The sequence below is a fragment of the Nicotiana attenuata genome, chromosome 7, assembly GCF_001879085.1.
Source record: "Nicotiana attenuata strain UT chromosome 7, NIATTr2, whole genome shotgun sequence".
NCBI lineage: Eukaryota > Viridiplantae > Streptophyta > Magnoliopsida > Solanales > Solanaceae > Nicotiana > Nicotiana attenuata.
In genome coordinates, this window is record NC_031995.1 from 52,189,994 (window position 1) to 52,198,757 (window position 8,764).

Genomic DNA, 8,764 nt, shown 5'->3' on the forward strand with positions numbered 1-8,764 from the left:
TTTCCCCCTCTCATGTATTATTTCCTACGTGTAGTTCAGGCTCTTTATTTTTACTTGCAAACTACATTCAAATAAAATGTACTAATATTCTCTCTTAAATATTGACGAAATTTATTTTTAACTATTTTTTTTCATTTATTCGTTTTCGTACATTGCTCTATGAAGAAATGTGCAATTAAACATCAAAAGGACTTTTTGTATTAATAGTTGCTGTTAAATGAAACAAGTACACGTGATTTGTGGCCAGTAATATTGCGACTAAGCTAAGTTCCACATGAAATGATGAATACTCTATCTCAACCACTATTTATGAATTGATTAAAACCATAAATTAATTGTTTTTTCATTTCTTTCACAGGATCTAATTAACTTGCATACTACAGTGCATGTAACTTACTTTAGAGGGTTAGTAGCTGGGTTTATCACTAACTTATTATGGATATTTACTTGTAATAAGTATCATTTAAATGATCCTATTGTGTAAAAATATTCTTATGGTGTTGGTGTATCGAAACTAAACTCAATTAGATAATAAGTTGAAATTAGGCGGGGAAAGGGGTTCAGCCAAACCCACTTTTGCCCCAAAATTATATTGTGTATACAAGGTTAATTTTTTTTACGTATATATATTAGATGTTGAATCCTCATAACTTGTTTACGTATTTACTTTTTTTTATTTTTTAAAATCTCCTTAGTAAAAATTCTGCTTTCGCTATTGGGTTCAGATATGTTAGAAGAATGTAAAGGTTCCTACCAGTTTCCGTACTTTGTTGAATTGTTGTTCTTTTCCCGAATACTTTGCTTTTCATACAAAGAGAAGATTTAATAGTGAGTCTGAAAAACAAATCAATATCCTATTATCTCTGTGAGCACGTGATTTTTGCCCTATATATGAATTATTCGCAAAAATTCAAACAAAATTTTTTTTTTCCTTATTTTTACAATTTCTGTGAATTTTGGTGTTATTTTCTGTTAATTGTTTGCATTTTATTTGTGCATGTTAATTCATACAAAAATATGCATTTGCATTTAGGATCTAATTTCATATTTTAGGATTAATTGATAGTTTAATTGCTTTAGAGCAAAATATGAAGAAAATAACAAAAATAGTTTCTTTACACTTTTAATTGTTAATTGTTGAATTTATCGCGAAATAGATTTTAAGCAATTTTAGGAATCAATTAGTTTAATGTTGGAAATAGATTAGGTTTCATTTTAATTTTGCATTTTTATAAAAATCAGAAAAAATAAATACAAAACACAAATAAATAAATAAAAGAAACAATTAAAAGAAGAGGGATTTAAATTGGGCTAAGTCTTGAATTAATCCACCCAGGCCCAATATTTTCCGCCCAATTCCAGCCCCAAATTAACCCCTACCCGGTCCAAGTCTCCCAGCCCCAAAATGGCGTCGTTTGGAGCCAATCTATCCTAGCTGTCAATCTTCTCCAATCCAACGGTCCCCATTGATCCCCCATTTTAATGAAAGTGTCCTAATAATATCCTAAACCCTAAAACAAATATCACCCTCCTCGTACCTCTTCCCCGCCTCCAACCGCCGGTGTAATACCGCCGTATCTCCGTCGCCCTCCGCCCTAACGCCGCAGGCCGGAAATCGCCGTCGCCGGCGGCGAAGCCCCAAATCCTCCCAAAATTTCACCACTTACTCTCCTTTTCCTCCTCTTTCCAACCCCCAAGACCATATCCCTCAAATTGTAACCAATCGTTTCGAATATTAGATCGAAATTTCCGGTCAAAACACAACCTTGTCCAAACCAGCCCAAATTCACACCCCATAGTCTCCATGACCCCCTCACCTTGAATCCCAAGCCAAAAACTCTCAAATTTCACCAGGCCATCTCAAATTTCGGATCTAGGGTTTTCGAATTTTAGTTTCAATAATTTGGATGATTTTAATTAATATTATAAGTTTATTTTTGACAAAATAAACCTGTAATATTAATTAAGATTCAATTCCAGAAATCAATCAAGGTTGAAGCCTAGGTCAGTAAGTTCCTTCCTTGATTTTCTTTCATCTTTCATTGTTTTCATGAGTTTTGAATTCTGTTAGTTAATTCATGCTCTTGTTGCTAATTATTTTGTGTGCTATGCTGTTTCTGATTTTTGTTGATCTGATTTTCGTTTATTTCTGATAGTTGTAATGTTCAAATGTTGGGTTAATTAGTTCAAGTGATTAATTGTAGTTCAATCGGATTTTCTGTTAGTTTTGATTCAATTTCAATATGTATGCTCTTTTTCTGATTATAATAGTTTAATTCTCTTTCATTAGATTTAGTAGTCTGTTTGGGGTGAGTAGTTTATATACTGTTAATCTGATTTTGATTAAGTAATTGCCATTTAGTTTTGTTTTCTGATTGCTCTAAGTATTAGTTAAGTTTTAGGGAGTCTGCTTGGTTATATCTGAGTTAATTAGTTAGAATTGGAGGTTTGGATTGACTAGGTTAGTCAATTAGAAGTCAAATAAAGGGTTGGTAAGTTTGAGAGGTGGTTGGGGGGTGTTTTGGGTATCAAAAGTGGCATGTTTTGCTAAAATAGCAATTCCAGTATTCAATCAAGGGTAATGCAGGTATTTCAGGGGTAGAAAAATAAGGTTAGAACACCCTAGACGCTTCTAGAAGGGGTCTAGGTGTAGGTTTTAGTATTCTAAAAGCAGTAACTTGTGCAACAAGTTTAAAAATAAGGGACTAATTTGAAAAAGAGGAAAATCTGAAGTTGCACTTCTGAGTGCCTATAAAAGGGTACTCAAATGCCTTGAGAAAAAGGTTCTGGAGCTCTGAAAATTCCCCCCAAAAAAACATTCTTCAAGTTTCATAAATCTAAAATTTGAATTTCAAATCCATACTCCTTTAGATCTTAGCTTTTCTTCAAAAAATAAAAAATAAAAAAATCAAAACAATATAATAGAAGAATTCAGAAACACTGTTGCATTGAGTTCCTTGGATCAATTTCCAGTTTATTTCAACAATTATTTCGAATCTCTAGCTAGTTTAATGAGGAAAACAGCTTCAAAATCCTTATGTTTGGTTGATTGAAATCTCCGAGTTTGTTTTGGGTTTGATTTCGACTTCATTTTGGTTAATTCAAGTTCATTGAGTTGGTTGTTGGTGCTGTTCATTTCTGGACTGAGTTTGATAACATTCTCCTGGGCTGTGATTTCGATTTTGAGCTGCTGTTGATTCTCTGGCTCTTGCTGTTGATTCCTCATTTGTTTTACATTCTATTTTCCAGGTACATATCCTATATCTCTTGGATTTTGGAATGGAATGAAGTGATGCTCGTTTTTCCTGTTGAATTCCCTACATAAGTATAATTAACTTCAACACTTTAGTATATATCAATGTGTAATTGACTGAGGACTGTTCATTAGTATCATGACTATTGGCACTATAAATATTTGTATGAAATAACGTTGTCATAGTTGGTATGAACGTTGCAAATCCACTTCAGACTTATATGAGTGATACAATACAATATTGGTTAGGGCTTCACAATTATAGTTTGGTTATTATGTCAATCTCAGGTTTGCTTTTAGATTGAGATGTTGCCTGGACTGTAGGAAATTTTATGTCAGATTTACACGTACTGTTAGTAATGCTGATAGCGTTTGATTATCTCGTTAATATGAAGTTTAAGAAAATAGGTTCAGAATGATTTGACATTTTTCGTCCACTTCTAAGTAGCTCCTGATTGAATTGAAATGGACTGATAATTGAATCCCAATCCTGTTAATTTCGTCATTTGAATATATCACATGCTTGTAGGAGTTTAGTAATTTAGAATCAAATTGATAGTGGAGTTTGAAGTTGAAATTTTCTTTTTGTGTTATTTCAATTAACAAGTCCAGTTGCATGAACCTTGTCTATAATTCCGTTTGGGCTTGTTCATGAGCCCAGGATTGACATCCTACATTGAGACCATTAAGTCTCTATTTGGACTCTTTGATTCTGATTGGGCCTGGGCAAGGGCCCATGACGGACTGACATTGTCAAACTGGACTGAATCCAGTCGAATAGTTACGCATAGGTCATAAACAATATTAATTAATCAGACCCATGAGTTTTTGCATCTCCAAATCATGTCATTGGGCCAGACCTTTAAGGCCCCAAATTTCCATAAATCAGAATTTATTAAAATTATATTAAGCATATAGCGAATTAAATCATACATATAAAATTGGATTTTGAATTAGGTAGTGGGTTCAAGCTAAAAGGGCTTTCCCTTTTGTTTGAATTCGGACTTGAATTCGAGGCCCGAATTTATTTTGTGAATTAATTGACCTTTTAGAGACAAATTATAAATAGAAAATTTTAGTTTGCTTTAGCTTGGCCTTTTTATAATAAAAATGAGACGAGCCTCGCCAAATCAAATATACAATTGCGGGGCCCTCATTAATTTCTTAAAATACGTAGAAATTCGGGACGGGCCGTTTAGCGAATTTCACGGCTTTCCCAAAAGATAACAACACGTTAGTCTCTTTAGACGCGATTTTAATAAAATTACATTCCTAAATTCGGGTGTGCATTTCATGCGACCCAAATCCAAATCCCAAAACGTTGAATAAGAGGTGTCAAGTATCCGGGTGCATTATATGTGACGTGATCCAAAAACACGCTCTTAAACGACGTTCACTTTCATAAAAATTAATTAAAAGCGGTAAGATAATTCTAAAAATTGCACATAGGTTCACATGTATTAAAATCAGACTTTAGCCAAATATAGCAATTGAGCGACCGTGCTAGAACCACGGAACTCGGGAGTGCCTAACCCCTTCTCCCGGATTAACAGAATTCCTTACCCGGATTTCTGGTTCGCGACTGTTAAATAGAGTCAAACCTTTTCCTCGATTCGGGATTCAAACCGGTGACTTGGAACACCATAAATCTCCCAAGTGGCAACTCTGAATCTCTTAATAAATGAATCCCGTTTCGATTGTCCTTTAATTGAAAAAACTCCTTTTATTATACCCCTTCCCGGGGTGTAGTAGCGAAAAAAGGAGGTGTGACAGCTCTGGCGACTCTGCTGGGGATCAAACCCACGACCACGTGGTTCAGGGTTCAAGAATTCGAGCTCGGTTAAATTGTTATATTTGGCTTTATTTGATTTTTTTTTACATGTTCCATGCTATATGTGCTAAATGTTTTACCGCTTTAATATTTGTTGAAATTGTATATAGAAACTGTCGCGAATCCCTTCCTCTTTCTGAGTCTTCTACATCATGGAGAAGGGTGCACTTCGTGTAGCTTCTCTTCTGTTTAGAGTCTTTCCCATTTAGAACGAGGTTTGGATAAGTTGTAAAGCCGGCGGAGCTTCTGTATCCCCGGTACGCTGCCTCCCCCTAGGCCCGAGTTGTCCGCTTGGGTAAGCCAGGTCTAGACCAATAAACCTAGGGTTTAAACCTAGAAGATCAAAAACTCATGCCGGATCCCTAGTAGGACGCTTGTTTGCATCATGTGCATTTGACTTAGGGGGCTCAACACAGGGGTTGGGTCCGTCTAGGACAGGTGACCTGAAATAATGGACCATCCTGATGCATCTTACGTGCTACTTTTGCATTTATTTGCTCGGCTTTGCATGTTGACCGGCTTGTCTAAATGAGTGAATTTTGAAAATAAGCAGTGTTGGGACTAAGTGAAGGTAACCGCTTGTTGTGAAAAACCAATGTCCAAGTAGTGTCGAAATGCTGCCGGATTTTTGAAAATGAAAGAAAAAAAAAAGTAGTTTTTTTAGTTTAGTTTTGTTTACCAATGGAAAAGAAAAAACCAAAAAGAGTTTTATTTTCAAATTAGTTTGTTTATTTTCCATTGAAAAAGAAAATATAGGGAAAAAAGAATCTTGCTTTCAGAAATAGTGCATTTGCCAACAAAAACAAAAGAGTCTTATTTTCAAAAATAGTTAGGTTTATTTGCCCAAACTACGCAGGTTTGATTCTCACCGGATGTGAGATACGTAGGCAACCCTCATCGGGTCCAACCTCCCCTTTGCAAAAAATTCAAAAATGCCAAAATTTTAATTTTGTCAAAATAAGTCGGGTGCCGCCATTCTTGTTTAAAATAAGCCGAATGTCCCCAAAAGGGTGCCGGAAGGCTATTTTTGCAAGAACAGCCACCCTGAGTCATTTTTAAATGGTTTGCGGGCACAGTCTTAAAATCTCCCTCCCGGAAGTGCTGAGAGGCCGTATTTGCAAAACCAAGTCTTTGCTTTCTTAAATAAAATTTTTGAAAAATAGCCACTTTTCTTTTAAGTCACAATAAGTCAGCTTTCTTTAAATAGTCACACTTTTTCGTAGAACTCCTTGTCCAGGATGACCCAGTTGATATTGAAACCTTCTCAGTCTTGCGCAGGACCGTGGCGATGCTGAGTGATGCCCCGCGGGCCCCAGGGTTTGAAGCTTTGATGTATTCCTAGTTAATCGAGTCTGTATTTTTGTTTTTGAGTCTGTTTTTGTAACTTCCCCTTTTGAGAAAAAGAAAAACAAATAGTCTGGTAGCTTTCGTAATCGCAGTTGTTATTAACGAAAAATTGAGAAAAATTCCCCAAAATTGTTTCATTATTTTCGCATTTGTTTGCAGAACTACGCTCGGTCTGATTCACGCGGGGTCGTGATACGTAGGCAATCTCCATAGGATTCGACCGTAACTAAATGAAAAAAGGAAAAACAAGAAAAGAATGAAAGGAAAGAGGTGAAAAACAAGAAAGGAAAGAAAAACAAAAGAGGGAAAAAGAAAAACAAAAAGAAAATAGGAAACCAAACAAAGACAAACAAGAGAAAATCAAAGGGAGCGAAGGAAAGAAAAGAGCGGAAAAATAATTTTGAGGAAAGGAGAGAATAGGAACAAGAAAAACCCAAGGCAAAAGAAAAGAAGGAAAGGAAAAGAAAGGAAAACGAGAGGAAAGCAAAGAAAAGAGGGAAAGGCAAGAAACAAACAATGGAAAACACGAGGGAAGAATGAAAGGAAAGGCATGGCAAATAAAGAAAAATGAAAGCCGGGATGACGCATGCAACCAAGCGAAGTCATAATAGAAATGGTTAATTGCTTAGGTGCATTCACCCCTCAATGTGCGGTTATCTATCTATTAATGCCCTAACCGCTAACAAAGTTGTTGTTGATGAGCCCAGGCAAGTGGTTAAGTTGACTGGCATTCTGGCAACCCATCCCTACAATACCCGCTCTAAGGACAAGTCAAACATGGTCAATCAGGAGTTAGAAGCAAGCATTGTCGACCCATCTAGGGAGGAGGAAGTAGTGGACGTTAACGCAATGAAGGATGAGATGTATAAACTGAAGCAACAAATGGCCGAAATGTACCAGGCCTGGTCGAGGGGACATCCACCACCAGCCTATCCCGCTAACCCCACTTACCTCCCACCACTAGCTCAGCCTCAAGATCCTCCCATAGTGAATTCATCTCCAGTTATCCCTACTTACCAGCAGTACTACGGAACCACCTCTCAAACACCACCACCTCCACCACCCAAACAAATCCCATGTCCTCCCCCACCAATCGCTCCTGTGTTCGTGGCTCCCCCACCTGCCACACTACACAGGTCTTCTAGCGAACCTTTGTTCCAAACTCATGATAACCAGTACTACCCACCCGAAGCCACTTTCAAACCCCCAGAACCATACCCTTACACTTCCCGCCTTGATCTCTCAGCAGAAGAAGAAAAGCCTCCCAAAAACCCTGAGCAAGATGAAATGATCCGGAAGGTCAAGAGCCTAGAACAGTCATTCCGAAATATGCAGGGGCTTGGAGGACAAGTGAGTGTAGCTTACAAGGACCTGTGCCTGTTTCCTGACGTCCAGTTACCAGCGGGATTCAAGTTACCCAAATTTGACTTATATGATGGCCATGGTGATCCAGTGGCCCACCTAAGGGGATTCTGTAGCAAGATGAGAGGCTCTGGAGGAAGGGACGACTTATTGATGGCTTAATTTAGTCAAAGTCTAAGTGGAGCAGCGTTGGAGTGGTACACACGACAGGACCATGCCCGATGGTACACCTGGGACGACTTGGCTCAAGCATTTGCATGTCATTTTCAGTACAACCTCGAAATTGTCCCAGATCGTCTGTCGCTAACTAAAATAGAGAAGAAGCCCGGAGAAAGCTTTAGAGAGTATGGTTTTCGGTGGAGAGAGCAGGCAGTAAGAGTCGATCCTCCAATGAAAGAGAACGAGATGGTTGACTATTTCCTTCAGGCTTTGGAGCCAACCTATTATGGTCATCTGGTGTCCGCAGTGGGGAAAACTTTCAATGAGGTCGTGAAAATGGGAAGTATGGTGGAAGAGGGTCTCAAGTCTAACAAGATTATGAGCTATTCAGCAATCAAAACAACTACTCAAGCTATTCAGAGCGGCACCGGAGGTGTATTGGGAAAGAAGAAGAGAGAAGAAGTTGCAGTAGTGGAATCAAGAGCTTGGTCTAGAGGTCCGTCGCCATATTATCACCAACCTCGCCCTCACCCCCAAACCTACCCACATACCCCATATGGCCCACCGCAGCATTATTACCCACCTCCCGCTCCCCATTTCTCTGTCCACCATGCCCAAACATACCCCCAACCTCCTACCCATGCACAATGGCGCGCACCCGCCCCACAAAATACTTACTCATCTCAAAACACCTACCTACCCCCAAGAACCAACAGAAATCCCGCTGGAACCGGTTTTCGACCCAATCCCGCATTTAAGAATGACAGGCTGCAAAAGAAGAAGACTTTCACTCCCTTGGGTGAATCTTACAC